Raw genomic sequence first — 20,032 nt, forward strand, 5'->3', positions numbered from 1 at the left:
AAAAGCATGGGAACAGCACAGGGTGAAAAGCAGGGGAACAGCACAGGATGAAAAGCATGGGAACAGCACATGATGAAAAGCATGGGAACAGCACAGGATGAAAAGCATGGGAACAGCACAGGATGAAAAGCATGGGAACAGCACAGGGTGAAAAGCATGGGAACAGCACAGGCTGAAAAGCATGGGAACAGCACAGGATGAAAAGCATGGGAACAGCACAGGGTGAAAAGCAGGGGAACAGCACAGGATGAAAAGCATGGGAACAGCACAGGATGAAAAGCATGGGAACAGCACAGGATGAAAAGCATGGGAACAGCACAGGATGAAAAGCATGGGAACAGCACAGGGTGAAAAGCATGGGAACAGCACAGGCTGAAAAGCATGGGAACAGCACAGGATGAAAAGCAGGGGAACAGCACAGGATGAAAAGCATGCACCTGGAACAGCACAGGGTGAAAAGCATGGGAACAGCACATGATGAAAAGCATGCACCTGGAACAGCACAGGATGAAAAGCATGCACCTGGAACAGCACAGGGCGAAAAGCATGCACCTGGAACAGCACAGGATGAAAAGCATGGGAACAGCACAGGATGAAAAGCATGGGAACAGCACAGGCTGAAAAGCATGGGAACAGCACAGGATGAAAAGCATGGCAACAGCACAGGATGAAAAGCAGGGGAACAGCACAGGATGAAAAGCATGCACCTGGAACAGCACAGGGTGAAAAGCATGGGAACAGCACATGATGAAAAGCATGCACCTGGAACAGCACAGGATGAAAAGCATGCACCTGGAACAGCACAGGGTGAAAAGCATGCACCTGGAACAGCACAGGATGAAAAGCATGGGAACAGCACAGGATGAAAAGCATGGGAACAGCACAGGATGAAAAGCATGGGAACAGCACAGGATGAAAAGCATGGGAACAGCACAGGGTGAAAAGCAGGGGAACAGCACAGGATGAAAAGCATGGGAACAGCACAGGATGAAAAGCATGGGAACAGCACAGGATGAAAAGCATGGGAACAGCACAGGATGAAAAGCATGGGAACAGCACAGGGTGAAAAGCATGGGAACAGCACAGGCTGAAAAGCATGGGAACAGCACAGGATGAAAAGCAGGGGAACAGCACAGGATGAAAAGCATGCACCTGGAACAGCACAGGGTGAAAAGCATGGGAACAGCACATGATGAAAAGCATGCACCTGGAACAGCACAGGATGAAAAGCATGCACCTGGAACAGCACAGGGTGAAAAGCATGCACCTGGAACAGCACAGGATGAAAAGCATGGGAACAACACAGGGTGAAAAGCATGGGAACAGCACAGGATGAAAAGCATGGCAACAGCACAGGATGAAAAGCATGGGAACAGCACAGGATGAAAAGCATGCACCTGGAACAGCACAGGGTGAAAAGCATGGGAACAGCACAGGGTGAAAAGCATGGGAACAGCACATGATGAAAAGCATGCACCTGGAACAGCACAGGATGAAAAGCATGCACCTGGAACAGCACAGGGTGAAAAGCATGCACCTGGAACAGCACAAGATGAAAAGCATGGGAACAGCACAGGATGAAAAGCATGGGAACAGCACAGGATGAAAAGCATGGAAACAGCACAGGATGAAAAGCATGGGAACAGCACAGGGTGAAAAGCATGGGAACAGCACAGGCTGAAAAGCATGGGAACAGCACAGGATGAAAAGCATGCACCTGGAACAGCACAGGGTGAAAAGCATAGGAATAGCACATGATGAAAAGCATGCACCTGGAACAGCACATGATGAAAAGCATGCTCCTGGAACAGCACAGGATGAAAAGCATGCACTGGAACAGCACAGGGTGAAAAGCATGCACTGGAACAGCACAGGGTGAAAAGCATGGGAACAGCACATGATGAAAAGCATGGGAACAGCACAGGATGAAAAGCATGCACCTGGAACAGCACAGGGTGAAAAGCATGGGAACAGCACAGGGTGAAAAGCATGGGAACAGCACAGGGTGAAAAGCATGGGAACAGCAAAGGGTGAAAAGCATGGGAACAGCACAGGATGAAAAGCATGCACCTGGAACAGCACAGGGTGAAAAGCATGGGAACAGCACAGGGTGAAAAGCATGGGAACAGCACAGGGTGAAAAGCATGCACCTGGAACAGCACAGGGTGAAAAGCATGGGAACAGCACAGGGTGAAAAGCATGGGAACAGCACAGGATGAAAAGCATGGGAACAGCAAAGGGTGAAAAGCATGGGAACAGCACAGGGTGAAAAGCATGGGAACAGCACAGGGTGAAAAGCATGCACCTGGAACAGCACAGGATGAAAAGCATGGGAACAACACAGGGTGAAAAGCATGGGAACAGCACAGGATGAAAAGCATGCACCTGGAACAGCACAGGGTGAAAAGCATGGGAACAGTACAGGATGAAAAGCATGGGAACAGCACAGGATGAAAAGCATGGGAACAGCACCGGATGAAAAGCATGCACCTGGAACAGCACAGGGTGAAAAGCATGGGAACAGCACAGGATGAAAAGCATGGGAACAGCACAGGATGAAAAGCATGCACCTGGAACAGCACAGGGTGAAAAGCATGGGAACAGCACAGGATGAAAAGCATGGGAACAGCACAGGATGAAAAGCATGCACCTGGAACAGCACAGGGTGAAAAGCATGGGAACAGCACAGGATGAAAAGCATGGGAACAGCACAGGATGAAAAGCATGCACCTGGAACAGCACAGGGTGAAAAGCATGGGAACAGCACAGGGTGAAAAGCATGGGAACAGCACAGGGTGAAAAGCATGGGAACAGCACAGGATGAAAAGCATGGGAACAGCACAGGGTGAAAAGCATGGGAACAGCACAGGGTGAAAAGCATGGGAACAGCACAGGGTGAAATGCATGGGAACAGCACAGGGTGAAAAGCATGCACCTGGAACAGCACAGGGTGAAAAGCATGGGAACAGCACAGGGTAAAAAGCATTGGAACAGCACAGGGTGAAAAGCATGGGAACAGCACAGGATGAAAAGCATGGGAACAGCACATGATGAAAAGCATGCACCTGGAACAGCACAGGGTGAAAAGCATGGGAACAGCACAGGGTGAAAAGCATGGGAACAGCACAGGATGAAAAGCATGGGAACAGCACAGGATGAAAAGCATGGGAACAGCACAGGATGAAAAGCATGGGAACAGCACAGGGTGAAAAGCATGGGAACAGCACAGGATGAAAATCATGCACCTGGAACAGCACAGGATGAAATCGCATCATGTGGTCAAGGCAGCACAAACATTGATTTCCCAAAAGCTTCTGGAATGTATTGACAGCATGACAGCAATTGTTCTAGTTCTTACAACCAAGCTGTGTTTCTAAATTGCATTCTATAAAGCATCTTTTCATTCAGCTTAATAAAGTGAATTTCTGCTACTTTATTTTGACTGGTTCCATGATTTGACATGGAAGGACCCGCTAACATTGACTTTGACAATGTTTGTCTGAATCATTTCTTTTTGGTACTACTTTGAATATTATGATCAATTGTTTAAAGTTCATACAAAAAGAACGTAATTGTAGCCAGTAATATAAGTGTGATAAGGTAACAATGTATTGCTGTGCTCTGACGCGTGCCCTGTGCCCACAGACACATTCTGGACAAACCCGCAGTACCGACTGCGTCTGCTAGAGGAGGATGACGACCCCAATGACAACGAGAAAATCTGCACCTTCGTCGTGTCGCTCATGCAGAAGAACCGCAGGAAGGAGCGCAAGATGGGGGCTAATCTCTTCACCATTGGATTCGCCATTTACGAGGTAACAGTGTGGGTACGAGGGGAGAGGGTGAGGATGACTGGAGCTGTCACCAGGAACTCAAAATGAGAGTCGGACTAAAAGAGTGATTGGGATGACTGGGATGATTGGCTGCAATGCATACTCCAGACTCTAGATGGCAGTGCAATATATATATATATATATATATATATATATATATATATATATATATATATATATATATACAGTGCCTTGCATAAGTATTCACCCCCCTTGGACTTTTCCACATTTTGTAGTGTTACAACCTGGAATTAAAATGGATTTAATTAGGATTTTTTGTCACTGATCTACACAAAATAGTCCATAATGTCGAAGTGGGGAAAAAAATCTACATAGTTTTCAAAATTATTTACAAATAAAAAACTGAAAAGTCTTGATTGCATAAGTATTCACTCCTAAATAAGCTCTGGTGCAACCAATTGCCTTCAGAAGTCACATAATTAGTTGAATGGAATCCACCTGTGTGCAATTAAAGTGTCACATGATCTCAGATTAAATACACCTGTTTCTGGAAGGCCCCAGTGTTTGTTAGAGAGCATATCTAAACAAACAGCATCATGAAGACCAAGGAGCTATCAAAACAAGTCTGGTATAAAGTTCTGGAGAAGCACCAATCAGGGTTGGGTTATAAAAAAATATCCCAAACTTTGAACATCCCCCGGAGCACCGTTAAATCCATTATTAAAAAATGGAAGGAAAATGGCACAACAGCGACTCTGCGTAGAGAAGGCCATCCACCATAACTCAGTGACCAGGTAAGGAGGGCATTAGTCAGAGAAGCAACCAAGAGGCCAATGGTAACTCTGATGGAACTGGAGAGATCCACAGCTGAGATGGGAGAAACTGTCCATGGGACAACTATAACCCGGACGCTCCACAAAGCTGGGCTTTATGGAAGAGTGGCGAGAAGAAAGCCATTGCTGAAAAAAACCCATATCAAATCCTGTTTGGATTTTGCCAAAAGGCCTGTGGGAGACACAGCAAACATGTGGAAAAAGGTTCTCTGGTCTGATGAGACCAAAATAGAACTTTTTGGCCTTAGCGCAAAACACTATGTGTGGCGCAAAGCCAACACTGCTCATCACCCTGAGAACACCATCCCCACGGTGAAGCATGGTGGTGGCAGCATCATGTTATGGGGATGCTTTTCATTGGCAGGGACTGGGAAACTGGTCAGGATTGAGGGCAAGATGGATGGAGCCAAATACAGGGAAATTCTAGAGGAAAACCTGTTTCAGTCTGCAAGAGACCTGGGACTGGGGCGAAAGTTCACCTTCCAGTAGGACAATGACCCTAAACACACAGCCAAAGCTACACTGGAGTGGTTTAAAAACAAGAACCTGAATGTCTTAGAATGGCCCAGTCAAAGCCCAGACCTCAATCCGATTGAGAATCTGTGGCAAGACTTGAAAATTGCTGTCCACCAACAGCCCCCATCCAACTTGACAGAGCTTGAGCAATTTTGCCAAGAAGAATGGGCAAAAATTGCAAGATCCAGATGTGCAAAGCTGCTAGAGATTTACGCAAAAAAACTCAGAGCTGTAATTGCTGCCAAAGGTGCTTCTACCAAGTATTGACTCAGGGTGTGAATACTTATGCAACCAACAAATGTCTTTTTTTTTGTTTAATTAACTTTTGTGTCACAATAAAAAATATTTTGCATCTTCAAAGTGTTAAGTATGTTGTGTAAATCAAATGGTAAAAATCCCAATTAAGTCCATTTTAATTCCAGGTTGTAACACTACAAAATGTGGAAAAGTCCAAGGGGGGTGAATACTTATGCAAGGCACTGTGTATATATATATATATATACACCAGCAAATAGAATGGAACAAAACAAATGCTATTAATACTTTGTTAAGGGAAGATGGCTTTTTAAGTACTCTGTGTGTGGGCAAATGATTACTTATAGAAAAGATGATTACTTTTAGGATTCAGAATAATGGTTTTAACACATTTAAAGTTGAAAGATGTGTTTTAAGCAAGACCTAAACATGGGAAGATGGCAACAAACACACTAGCTACTCAGTTTTCAATGCACAGGTGGAGAGGATGTGTTTTCTGGAACAGAACTGTTAGGAATTTACATTTGAAGCATTTTAATTCTAAGAAAATAAGAGGCAGAACCTCTATATGTATATGTATATATATATGTGTGTGTGTGTGTGTGTGTGTGTGTGTGTGTGTGTGTGTGTTTTATTATGATGAAATCCCCAGCAACGGGAATGTAATGTAGGTGCTTGACCACTGTATATTACAAATATATCGATATCCACTTTGCCAGTTGTGACTGAACGTGGTATTGCCATATATATATATTACATGTCCAATGCCAGCTCTTCTGTTCTGCTGTGCACGCCCTGCTGATCTGCTGTAACTCCTCTCTCGCCGCTGTCCTGCAGGTTCCCAAGGAGGTATGACGTGACTGAAGAGGAGGTGGCCGGCTGGTGTAATGTTTTCCAATGAGCTTGGCTGCTGGCTTGCTGTTTGTTGAGAGTGCACTGGTCTGTCCTTTGTGTCTGTTTGCAGTGAAATAACCCAGACTGACCCCATGCTTTCTTTGTCCACTAAACAAACTGTGAGTTCAGCTTCTTAATTATTTATTTATTTATTCATTCACATGAAACAGTAAAATAAATGCAGACTTGCCTGCTCTGAGATTCAGCTGTGCGATTTGCCAGGGGTCTGAGCACTAATTTCCCAGTGACAAAAAAACTTGAAGAATCTTATTACAGTACTATATATATATTAGATCTGTTGCAATTATTTCAATTATTTTCCTGCCCTTAAACGTAACTGAATCTTAAGGACTATCGTTGAATTCTACCATCATTCATTGCGTTCACTGAAGTTTTGGTCAAAAACACATTTGGCTATACTGTACTAGTACAAAATGTGTTTAATGGCAAAGGCAGCGAAAATAAAACTGTAACTTTCCACTACAAATCTAGGCTTGATTACTTCCCCGGTGGTCCTACTATATAGAAAAGCCCTTTAGCTGAGTGGAATTACATTGCATCCTCGCGTTGAGACCGCCTCACAGTTAAGGCCACTTTTTTACACTCCTGATTTGCTCCTACTGACTGCAGTGTCAAGCCTCCTTCAATATAACAGCCACGCTTCTATTCAGTATCAAGGACAGCCCTGTATTCAGTGCTTAAGCCAGCACCTGCAATGCCAGACCTATCAATCCTCTGTTCAATTACCTCTTTAATGAGACAAAAAAAAAACCTCAAAGCTTGGATGCAACATGACGTGACTCTTATTTGATTCAGAAAAAATGACCAGAAACTAAAACAGTAAATTGAACAGTTTGCATTAAAGAAAATAGATGAGATGAAGAATAGTCTGATAAAGGGTTAACCAGTTAAACTAACGTTTTGAAACATTAAGACTGTTCTGGTATCAATTTGTCATGAGAAATGAGCTAGAGTAGTCAGGACACTGGCTGTTAAGTTCACTGGCCTGGTGACTTGCCTGGATTGCAAAATTTCACCCAGTCTGCAGACTGAAAAACAAAACAAATTCCCTCAATTTTAGTTATAACAGTTAAACATGTAGGTACTACCAAAAAAGTGTTGTCTTATAAGTTTTGCTTTATTCTAACACTGAGCTGGATACTCCTGGCAAAAAAACAAGATGCTTAAACATGCATTCTTCTAAATGTCTTCTTCCAGCTGCTTGCATTACACACTGAAAAACATAGAAGTCATGAGAGAGAGACGTAGTGAACAAGGGGTTTGACTGGGCTAAACAGACACATGCCCCACCCCACTTTCCAAAACATTTGAGATACACACTTCATATTTGGAAGGTTATATAAAAAAAGATTAAAACTAACCTATGTCCTTTCTTCCTTTTGCTCTCTCTTGTTTGTTCTTTCTTTCTTTGTTTGTTTCTCTCTCTCTCTCTCTCTCTCTCTCTCTCTCTCTCTCTCTCTCTCTCTCTCTCTCTCTCTCTCTCTCTCAGATGCATGACAACAAGCAGCACATGCCCAAAGACTTCTTCTTGTTCAACTCCTCCAAGGCGCGCTGCAAGTCGTACATCAACCTTCGGGAGGTGACTCAGCGGTTCCGGCTGTGCCCCGGGGAGTACGTCATCATCCCCTCAACCTACGAGCCCCACCAGGAGGGCGAGTTCCTCCTCAGAGTCTTCTCTGAGAAGAGGAGCACCTCAGAGTGAGTGCCCCCTAGCTGCTGGGAGGGGTAGTGATTGTGGTCCCTTATTTGAGTCACTGGTTACAGCACTGTCCTCCACGTTGGTCCGCTGGTAATGGAGCCCCCAATGCTTGCTGTGACAGAGTCCTTTCTTAGAGGACATGCATTCACTATCATTAACTTGTCTCTCAGTCCATTCATGCAGAAGCTGGACTCATAAGTATAGTTCTAAAGCACGGGGGAGTCTAATATGTGCGGAACAACACGAAATAGTGTAGCACCTTCAACCGCACACCACAAGATATTAGACATTTACTTTTGTCTGGCACTCCCAAATATTTGTTTTAGGAGGCTGATAAGCTGTTGCCTTTCTTGTTACTGGCGTAGCACAAGGACAAATAAATTTAATGATTTGATTTGTAGAGCTGGACGAGGTTGACCCCAAATCGATGTGGTCATGGAAACATTAATAGGACAGGTGGCCTCAGAGTTGGGCAAGCGCCGGTAAACATTACAGATGAACCCCCTGGACCACCCCCGAAACAAGAACCGAGGCTCAGCACTGCTGAGAGCACGATGGTGTCCCTGCAGTGACATCCTGAACTAGAAATAGAAGCACATGAGAAAGGATGACGAGTTCTTAGACCCTTTCACCCAAAGACTGCATGCCGTCTTGGTTTTAACTGCCATTATTTAAAAATTGTAAGAAGATTTTACAGTAACTTATTATGTGACAAACTTCTTACTTTTGCCACAAAAACGTTACATTGAAGTATTTTTATATTTTTAGTTTAGTCTAAACATAAAGAAATGATTTGGTATCACTTTTTATATTAACCATATTGGCAGGTAATATTTCTTAATTTGGTTTTAAGAAACAAAGCTCTAGAAAACCTTTACTGGTTACTTCCTGGAGCGTAGGCCATCTGGTCTGATCACAGTTAGACCAGCGGAGTAAAACTGACCTACAGCCCAGGAAGTGGTTGGGAAGCAACTACATTTTAAATGACTGCATATCCTAAATTTAAAGTATAAAACACAAGCAAAGAACCAACACAAGAAAAGATGCACCAGTGATAATATTACTACTGCTAATAAGAGGTAAGAAACAGAAACAGAACATTCTAGATACTACTCTTCTGACATAGTGTGTAGCTATTCTTAAATAAAGCAGAACCAAGAATTTCCCTCATTTATTTTTAGTGGCAGATCACACTGTGCTGGGTCTTAATACAGCCACCACTGAAACCATTCAAGAGGGACTCTGTTGGGACACCTGTAACAGAGCTAGCAAGCTGCTTATTTCTTGAGTAGCTTTTTGTATTGATGTGAATGCCGCTGGTATTGAGGTCCACCACTGCTAAGATCAACTGAATAGAGCCCATTGTTTTTAGAGGAGTAGTTCCATTGTGAATGAATGGCAGATACAATGACATGGAAGTAAATATCAAGCAATATCAAGCAATGCTGATTTAAGTGAGGTTCATAAGAAGACATCCTGGGCTGGTTATGCTGCTTTCCATGCAATTCAATCCAAGTGTCTGGGTGTCAGGACCCAAGACACAGTGAAGGATGTTCTATTACTATGTAATGGTACCCGGGCACTGCGCATGGTCCCTGGTGACTACTAGCCTGCGAGATTGTAGGTGTGATGATGGTGATTGCTGTTTACTGCTTTTTATTCAGGGAGATTGAGAACAAGATCGAGGCCGACCATCCCGTGGTGAGTACATCATTACTGCTATAGCTGCTCCTGGTCATTCAGAAAGGAGGACCTGCAGCTAATTCCGCTCTGCGTGAAGTCCAATACAGACATGTTTGTTTCATGCAGAAGTAACTTTAATTTCCAGCTGCTGATCAGTAAAGCAGAGGAATAGTCAGCCGTGTCAGGGCTTGGCAGTCAAATCCTCACACTGCCTGTATAACACATTGTGGAAACGTGACTGTGAAGGAATTAGGGGGGCACCGAATGGCAACTCCTCGACCAGTTGAATAGAACACTGAGAGTCCACCTCAGAAACTGCTAGCGACTGATCGCACGTGGTTGTGAAGCGTATAGTTTCGGATGGACAGAAGTGCAGTCTCGGTTGCAAACCATTACCACATCAATTACATTTTAGAACATTAATTAAAAAAATGAACACTCTGAAGTAGTTTTAAGATATATCATCCGTAACTATTAAACACTCAACGGTGCTACATTTATTACTAAAAAACGTATTCAAATTCAATGACTAGAAGTCTTTCTCAGTGTCTTCAGAGAAAGGGTTCTAGTCTAAACAACTGTCATTGAATTTATAACGTTTCTTATAGTATCCCTAACTTTTAAAGTATAGCGCAAAGTCTTACAAAACAGTACATTCACAAATAGTGCACCAGACATTATCAAACACTTGATGTATAAAAGTTATTTTTAAAGTTGCAACCTATTTGACTGTTTTTACCTCGGCTGTTTGACTGTGTCAAATTGATATGCGGTGTACCCCTAGAAGGAATGGCAATCCTGGGGTTTTAACGCGTGAGTGTGCATTGGGTTAAAAAATGTCCCCTTCCATTAGATTATTGAGTTAAAAAAATGTTAAATATGCTTGTGCATGGAACAAGCATTATCAAAGTATTGGAGGTTATTCCAGGTCGAATCAATTTACAGGTATTCTTTCTTCATTTTTACTGGGAAAAAATTGTTTAACTTTTTGAGTTTAAATGACCTTACATGTAAAACTAACTGAAGCATTCAGACCATGAAGAATGTTGTGAAGGACTGTGTATAATATAAGTGCCCTGTGTGGTGGAAATCAATCCTACACAGAACTCTTCACTGTACTGTAATGTATAGTTCAATATGACAGTACAGATACAGGCAGTAGATGGATGCTGTAGATCATTTTAATGTGACATTGTTTTTATCTGAGTAATCTGCTTCAAAGACGTTTCAGATGGCTGTTCACATCAGTAGCATGGACAGCTATATTTACCAAGCTTTACAGCTTTCAATTCACTTCATTTACAAAATCGACAATGACCAATTGACAATGCCTTTTCTCTCCTTTATGATGCTCCTTAGCTGCCTAAGAAAAAGCAGAAGGTACAGCCTGTGCGTTCGTGTATGCGTGCGTAACGTGCGTGCGTGCGTGTGTGTGCATGACAGGCTGAGGGTGTGCATGACAGGCTGGGGGTGTGCATGCCGGTCCCTGGGTGGAGTGCTTTGAACACCTGGGCAGTAAAACAACAAACAAGCAAAGCCCCTCACACTGTAGTAAAACACAAGTGTTCACCCAGGTGTTGTGTGATGCTCTGCCGTTTGGGATTGTGTTCCCTGTCGGTGAGGTTAAAAGCTCTGTAGACGAGCCTGGCTCTTTTGCATCGTTAAGACGGTCGCTTGCGGTGTGCATGGTCGCCCGTTTCACCCAGCCTCGCCCTGTTACACATGCTGACATAACAACAGCCTCCAAGTACTACAGGTGCAGAGGAGCATGTTTGATCATGTTTTTCTTGGTATTGAAAACCAGGTGTAATTATTTTAAAAGATTTGTAACGAGTGACATTCACACCTGGGCAAGGCAAATGTCTTGTACGTGCAAAATCAGCACACACGCATTCCTCATAGTAGCGCCATTAAGAGATCCCTCACACTTTATCATTCAGCGTTTCAGTTTGTCACGTTTCCTTTAGTATTTTGAAAGATTGCATGGTTTGATAATCATGTTTGTTTTGCTGTGAGGGGGCATTTTGTTTTCTCTGGAGATTTCACTTCAGAATGTGCATGGTTGTGGAGTTGAGGATAGTAAATTTTTTAGTCGACACGTTTTCTTTAAGCTCTAAGGCAAAAATGGTTTGTGATTAACGGATGAAGTACATTACTTCAGATGGACAAATGGCATTAACTTTAGTAAAGGTTAACTGATTATACCATTATTGATTTAAGACATTTTTTGCCACTACAACCCTGCCCTTAAGTGTATTTCTGTCTGTATAAAACGTCAGGGATGGTCCATATTTGAATGTATTTACCATTGAGATCAATGAAAGAGATCTCTGCATGGCCTAACCCACACTGGTGCTTTACCTTCCAATCATTACTAATGTACTGTAGCTGTCAACATGTGAGGGTTCTGTTCTCAAAGTGATCCACAAGGCAGCAGGAGTTGTGTGCATGCTGAATGTAGATGCTGCACTTTGATTTGAAATGGTGCTTGTACAGGGTCAAGTAAGATTTGTTTGTTTTATATTCAAAGTCTTTTCCATGTACACGTACGTGTTGTACACGTCTGTTCTTCGAAACATGAAAGCTGTAGTAATGTATAAAACAATGGTGTGCTTGTTAATGATTCTTTGGGGAGGCTTAATCATTACAACCTTTATCTTTAATAATGTATTTGTCGTCCTCTCGTCAACGGGATCAAACACCCTTGCTGTCTGCATCCGCCAAGCCCCCATGCCTCTCCCTCAGTAACCCCTCCCCTTCCTGTTTCCTCCTCCCAGCCAATCGTCTTTGTTTCTGATAGAGCTAAGGCCAATAAGGAGCTCAACACTGACGACTACATGCAGGAAGAGGAGACAAAGACAATGGGGAAGAAGAAGGTGGTGGTTTCATTCCCTGTAGCATGCTGGGATGAGAGGAGCATTAATCTCTATTGCTCTGAATCCCTGGCTTTCTGGATTAGCTCACAAGCCTACCCCAGAACCCAAGACATGTTTTGCAAAATATTGGCTCTATCTGCTTGTAAGCAGTGTAAATATGTTCAAATTACATTTTCTTAGTTTAGAAGACTTCAGAGAGCAACCAGGCTGTAATAGACTGTATAGAGTGATGGATATTAAGAGTACTTAATCATTGGGTGGGTTCTGAGCTGATGTAGAAAGCCATGTTTTTTTTTTCTCAGGTTGGCATGACTTGGGACTGAAGGCAGTTCGCTCAGTACTGCAAGGGGTGTAATTTGTATGTATGTTGAGAAAGCAGTAGTTTATCAGTGGCTTTTCAGATGTTCTTCTTGAGAATGGGGTTGCCTGTGCATACTGTGAGCAAGGCCAGTCTAGAAGGAGGTGCGAGTGCTGTGCGGATGTGTGGTAGAAGATTCAGAAGCATGCTTATTTGGAGGGGATGCCAGATTAGGAGGTGCTGTCCATTGGATCAATGTTTAACTATCTACTCTGGACACTAGATCCAATTACACTCTTTTGAGAAGGAGATACAAGACAGTATAATTCTTGTCTATATACTGTAAACTAATGCCACATTTCCATTTGCCACTGGAACTGTGGCGAAAGCGAACTGAAATGAGCAGCAGACCGAGATCAAACCGGGTTGAATTGTTATCACTGCGGCTCGCTGGCAGAACTCACTTCTCTGATGGAGGAAGTTACCTAATGAACATTGCATGCCATTGCATGTATATCAGCAGAATGGAAGGCTGCCAAGGAAATACCACCACTGCGAAAATGGGAATTAGACAAAAAATCTGTGAAATATTGTCAATCTTTGAGCAATGTGTAATTCCCAGTTGCAGACTGGACTATAGACTGCAGATGGCACAGGCGCTGGGTAGGTAGGGAGATTTCACAAACTGGTTTCATCATGTAGGTGAAAGCATGGAATACATCCCTCATCCCGCCTTAAGTGGCTTCAAATGTCATTTGAATTAATTTTGTTATACTCCCCTTACTATCTTATTGTGCTTAGAAACACTGAGTGGCCCGGGGTTCTGCTGCCTATATTGAGTAGACAGAGAGCAACTGGGGCATTAGGAGGGCTGTTCAGTGCTGGCACTTAGGATTCTCCAGACAAGCTCAAAGGAGCTCAAATTCAGGTAAAGAGAGATTCAGAGAACAATTAACAAGTGAATATTGGAGCAGCAGAACCAGAACTACTGCGAATGATTGTAAAGACCATGACATAGTAAAGACAGTATAATAATGCAATGCCAATGACACTGGCTGCTCTTTAATGAAAGGAAATCGATTGATATCCTCTAGCCCTAAGGGTTAGTTCTCTGGATCCCTCCTCCCTCGACAGCCGGTGATGAAGGCAGTCTGTTTTTTGGCTTGCGTATTTGCAGTTGGTTCAATAATTCTTATTTACAGTAAGCTGGCATGGGGTATGGCCTGTGGCTACGCAGGTTGGCATGGGGTTTGCAAAAACAGTAGAGCTGGTGCTGCCATTCTTTATCAAAGTGTGCAGTAAACCTCGGTAAAAGCATGGCAAAATATAGTAAAGCATAGTGAACAGGAGTACAGCACAATAACTGAACAGTACAGGCTAGTTAAAATGTCACGTGGCGACTGAACAGCGCTGGTGAACAATGTGTAACCGGCCTGCACAGTATAAGCAAGGTGAAAGCCTGTTAAACTGGGTAAGTGGCACAGTGCAGATTGCCACTGGGGTTCTAATGTCTGTACTCGTATTCCACAGCCGGCCCCTGCCTCTGCTGGAGAGGAGAGTGAAGAGGACAAGCAGTTCAGGACTATTTTCCAGCAGATAGCAGGAGATGTGAGTAACGGGAGCAGCCTTTCCAATCAGCCCGGTCCTTTCAGAGTATCTGGACACAGACTGATTCCAGACCAATTCAAAACCACGTTAAACAGCACTGTCTAATGGGTGTAAGAAATACACCAGCAAGAAATGCCACACAGAAGAAGCATGGTGTCACGTCAGACTGGGCTGTAGCAGATGTACCTGGAGGCTAGACATGATTCCAAGAGCTCTAGAGAGCCTACAGGGGAGCTTTGAACTGTTTTTAGAAATACACCAGAATGACACTGAAATTGCAAAATTATATAATGTGAAACCTAGATGAGTAAATTGGCTTAGCTCTAATATTTCATTTTTAACATTAACATGGAATTTTCTCCTTTTTTTTACCTTGTCCTGAGAACAGCCTCCTCAGTGCACCCCATTCTCCCAGAACAGCCTCCTCAGTGCACCCCATTCTCCCAGAAAAGCCTCCCCAGTGCACCCCGTTCTCCTGAGAACAGCCTCCTCCAGTGCACTCCATTGTCCCAGAACAGCCTCCCCAGTGCACTCCATTCTCCTGAGAACAGCCTCCCCAGTGCACCCCGTTCTCCTGAGAACAACCTCCCCAGTGCATCCCATTCTCCTGAGAACAGCCTCCCCAGTGCACCCCATTATCCTGAGAACAGCCTCCCCAGTGCACCCCGTTCACCTGAGAACAGCCTCCTCAGTACACCCCATTCTCCCAGAAAAGCCTCCTCAGTGCACCCCATTCTCCTGAGAACAGCCTCCCCAGTGCACCCCGTTCTCCTGAGAACAGCCTCCTCCAGTGCACTCCATTGTCCCAGAACAGCCTCCCCAGTGCACTCCATTCTCCTGAGAACAGCCTCCCCAGTGCACCCCGTTCTCCTGAGAACAACCTCCCCAGTGCATCCCATTCTCCTGAGAACAGCCTCCCCAGTGCACCCTGTTCTCCTGAGAACAGCCTCCTCAGTGCACCCCATTGTCCCGCAGCACCAGCCTGCCTGCTCAGCTCACCCACACTGCTCCCTCTTTACAGGACATGCAGATCACGGCTCACGAACTGAAGAATGTGCTCAACAGGGTTGTTTCAAAGCGTAAGTCAACAAATTATTACTCTACCTGAAAATTAAATACACTTTGATTATAACATTAGGTTTCTTTGTAGTAGGTGGGTAGAGTTGACCTGCTACCTGCATGCAGGGGGCTGTGTCTCTAGTGCTTGTTCTGTGTTTCAATGTGTGTCCCTCCTTTCAGACAAGGACCTGAAGACAGACGGGTTCAGCCTGGAGTCCTGCAGGAGCATGATCGCGCTCATGGATGTATCCGCAGTCCTACCTTGAGATAGAGTGCTACAGTGGAAAGCCACAAACCTACACAAATCCATATGGTCAAAGGCAATACCTTATTTAGCAAATAGTATTGCTTTAGATGAAACTACAGCTATGGCCAAAAGTTTTGCATTACTCTGTAGTATTAACTAATTTTGCTTCATAAAGTCGAATGAAACCTGCTGAATAATACGTTAACATATTGAATTACATACCGCTTTGTAGTTTTCCATATACTTAATGAAAAACTGACAAAAAATGTGACATGCTGCACTACTATTATGGCTTCCGGTAGACTCATTTGGTAGTTTCTTTGATACATGAGGTTAAATAAAAGATTAAAATTATATGCGCCTCAGATATAACGCTCCTACAGCATGTCCCTCAATTCCCTATACTAGTGATTCATGCAGTATTTCTACAGTAAATACAGTACCGGTGTTCAAACTGTAAACAACTTCTCAGTCTAACTTGTTTCTGTCTCCCTTTTGATACAGTATCTAAACTGAAGAAAAGCTGCGCTGGCACTTTATAACACAGACATCTTATTCAGCATTCGTTTTATAACTACATAAATATTAGGCCTATTACGTGGTTATCTTTCCTAATGTATTTACTTTTTTGCTGCGAGAGGAGCTGCGGCTTTCTATGCTTCAGCCCCGCTCCGGCAGCCGAACCTGGGGCGAGCCCATTCCCTCGTCCCCTCTCCCCCTCTCCCGACCCGCTCTCCTTCTCACACTTGGTTTGCTTGTCTGTTGCTTTAAACTGAAGTCCCGACTGCCGTTTAGCCAGGCTATTTATAGTTAAAACGCTCATTAAAATGATCCAGCGTTGATTACATGGTGCTTTATGCATGGTTAATTCACGGAAAGTTACATTTTTGCTTCACTATATTGTGCATTATAGAGAGGGAGTTATTTCATTTTGTATTTTAGTCAGATGTGTGTTGTTATGTGTCCCGCGGCGCCCCCTACCCCCTCCCCCGTTTATAACGCTCTTCGGTTATAACGCTCATGTTGTGTGTCCCCCGAGACCCGCGTTATAGCGAAGGAGCACTGTATATATATATATATATATATATATATATATATATATATATATATATATATATATATATATATATATATATTGTATTTTGTCTCAATCCTAAAATTCTAGGTGATGCTAAACTTTTGGCTTGGCCTAGTTGTATAGGCTATTTATTAAGTGCTTATTCTGCTATATATATTTATATAAAGAGGGGCTAGGAGGTGGAGAGGGGCGAGCCATTCACTTCAGCAACAGCACAGCTTGGTTTCTCTTCCCACGATAGCCTTAATTTCATTCAGAGCAGGGAGTGTGGTCTTGGAAACACTCACAAGTCAAGTTGATTTCAATGTATTGTCACCCTGTTTAATTCTGCAGTGTAACCAGGAGGAGTGAATACAAATATAAAAACAAGCAGGGTTGAGTTTAAACAATCGAAACATGTACACAGCAGGGGTGAAGCAGTGCATGTGCTGTTAGCACCGCCCTTACAAACACACAAGCACTGCTATAGACAGCAGCACTGTGGTTTGGGGTTTGTGGAGCACTTTGTTTTTCCTAACCTTGCTGGCGCTCAGACTGACGGCACAGGCAGACTGAACCTGCAGGAGTTCCGCCACCTCTGGAACAAGATCAAGCAGTGGCAGGTAGGGGAGACGATCCACAAGGGGGAGCAGTGACAAGTATGAGAGATTATCCACAAGGGGGCGCAGTGGCAGGTAGGGGTGACGATCCACAAGGGGGCGTAGTGGCAGGTATGAGAGACTATCCACAAGGGGGGCGCAGTGGCAGGTTTAAGAGACTATCCACAGAGGGGCGCAGTGGCAGGTAGGGGAGATGATCCACAAGGGGGCGCAGTGGCAGGTAGGGGAGATGATCCACAAGGGGGCGCAGTGGCAGGTAGGGGAGATGATCCACAAGGGGGCGTAGTGGCAGGTAGGGGAGATGATCCACAAGGGGGCGCAGTGGCAGGTAGGGGAGATGATCCACAAAGGGGCGCAGTGGCAGGTAGGGGAGATGATCCACAAGGGGGCGCAGTGGCAGGTAGGGGAGATGACCCACAAGGGGGCGTAGTGGCAGGTATGAGAGACTATCCACAAGGGGGGCGCAGTGGCAGGTAGGGGAGATGATCCACAAGGGGGTGCAGTGGCAGGTAGGGGAGATGATCCACAAAAGGGCGCAGTGGCAGGTAGGAGAGATGATCCACAAAGGGGCGCAGTGGCAGGTAGGGGAGACGATCCACAAGGGGGCGCATTGGCATGTAGGGGAGATGATCCACAAAGGGGCGCAGTGGCAGGTAGGGGAGATGATCCACAAGGGGGCGCATTGGCATGTAGGGGAGACGATCCACAAGGGGGCGCAGTGGCATGTAGGGGAGGTGATCCACAAAGGGGCGCAGTGGCAGGTAGTGGAGACGATGCACAAGGGGGCGCAGTGGCAGGTAGGGGAGATGATCCACAAGGGGGCGCAGTGGCAGGTAGGGGAGACTATCCACAGAGGGGCGCAGTGGCAGGTAGGGGAGACGATCCACAAGGTGGGGCAGTGGCTGAGTGTGGTCTGGTGCTCCGCTACTAGGCTGGTGTTGAGTCTCCTATTTTTGTTGAATTGTTACAGATTGGTGACGGTCTTCCAAAATATTGTATTCCTGGTCATTTTCCTGAAAAAGAGCTAAGAATATAGATATGTGCCCAAAATATCTATTATCTAATATGTGTGGGTGATAAAACTGGACTTTTTGGTTGCGGGTCAAACCCATGGGAGTTTACAAAAACCAAAGTGATACACGCCGCTGTAATCACTTCCAACATTATTATTTACAGGTATTTGCATTTAAGGCTCTGGACATTGTAATTTATCAATAAACACCCTTGCACCTGTTAGTAATTGTCTGTGTGATTTGTACCTGCACTGCACTCACCTGTATCCACTCACCACTTTGCCACAGTCATCGATTGCCATTTAATCAGATCGATCTTCCTTCGTAACTCTGCTCAGATAGAGGCTATCAGTATTGATAACAATCACATTGAAATCAGGAAACCGAAGGTGGATTCAACCAAGTTAGCAATTGCTGGCCAGCATTGGTTAGACTCCAGTTTGTTTTCCAAGTGGTGATCACGCCTCCTCTTTCAGGGCACTTTCAAACATTACGATGCTGACCAGTCAGGAACCATCAGCAGCTATTTACATGGGAGGCACTCTGTTTATATGGAGGTATGGTGCCTCCTGACTTCAGGATTATTACTGTATCTATTTCTTCAGACCTGTTGGAAATGTTCTGCAGCATAATTCACCAGCTTAGTTCTTAATTGCTTGGATGGAATGGAAAGCTCTGGCCAAGGCATTGCCCAGCCCTAGACAGCATGACATTCACCCAAATGAAAGTGCCCTGGTGTTGGTGTAATCAAATATTGGGTTGGAATTATGGTTTGTGGTTTTTCATAAAAAAAAAAAAAAAAAAAAAAAAAAAAAAAAATGGTAAAATGAGTGCACTGCATTCTTTTTTTTTTTTTTTTATCATTTTAATCAAATAAAACTTGTGCATTTACTGATTGGATTTATTCTGCTCTGGTGTTGTGGAATCCATTGACTATATTTATTTTATAACAACTTCCCAAAATGTTAGATTCTAACCAACACAAGCCAGCCAGGTTAGGACCGACTCAAACTCTACTGGAGCACGTTTAAACCAGTAATTTGCTGAAATTATTGAACATATATTTGGTATTTAAAATGGTAAACTTGATTTCGTCCTACTTCCATTTCTTTTGCATGTATTGTTTTTTAAATGATACAGCCACCATTAAAACAATATAATCTTTTAATATTGCTCACATCTCATAATGCTAAACAACCTACAGCACTGAACATCGGAGTTATTAAACAAGTCGCTCACGTTAAAAATTCTTTAAAACAAGCAGCATTGTACAAAATGTGGTCTTCACAGGATTCAATACACATGAAAAAAAAGAAAGTTGCAAAGCCATTCGTGCAAATGCATATGAAGCAGCCTCCACAGTAAATAGCTCATTTTTGGCTGTCCCTTGTAGGTAAAATTCCCACATTAATTTGCACATTTATATTGTAAATTAATATTATTATTTGCTTATTTAGCAAATGCCTTTATCCAAGGCGACTTACAGAGACTAGGGTGTGTGAACTATGCTTCAGCTGCAGAGTAACTTACAACATCTCACCCGAAAGAGCACAAGGAGG

General features: G+C 43.9%; 1 pseudogene; it reads left to right on the plus strand.

Annotated features, from left to right (window-relative positions):
* LOC131698713 (calpain-3-like) overlaps nt 1-19,884 on the plus strand; it is a 47,106-nt pseudogene extending 27,222 nt beyond the window's left edge.
* The last annotated feature ends 148 nt before the right edge of the window (nt 19,885-20,032 follow it).

This window comes from Acipenser ruthenus, chromosome 18, assembly GCF_902713425.1.
Source record: "Acipenser ruthenus chromosome 18, fAciRut3.2 maternal haplotype, whole genome shotgun sequence".
Classification (NCBI taxonomy): domain Eukaryota; kingdom Metazoa; phylum Chordata; class Actinopteri; order Acipenseriformes; family Acipenseridae; genus Acipenser; species Acipenser ruthenus.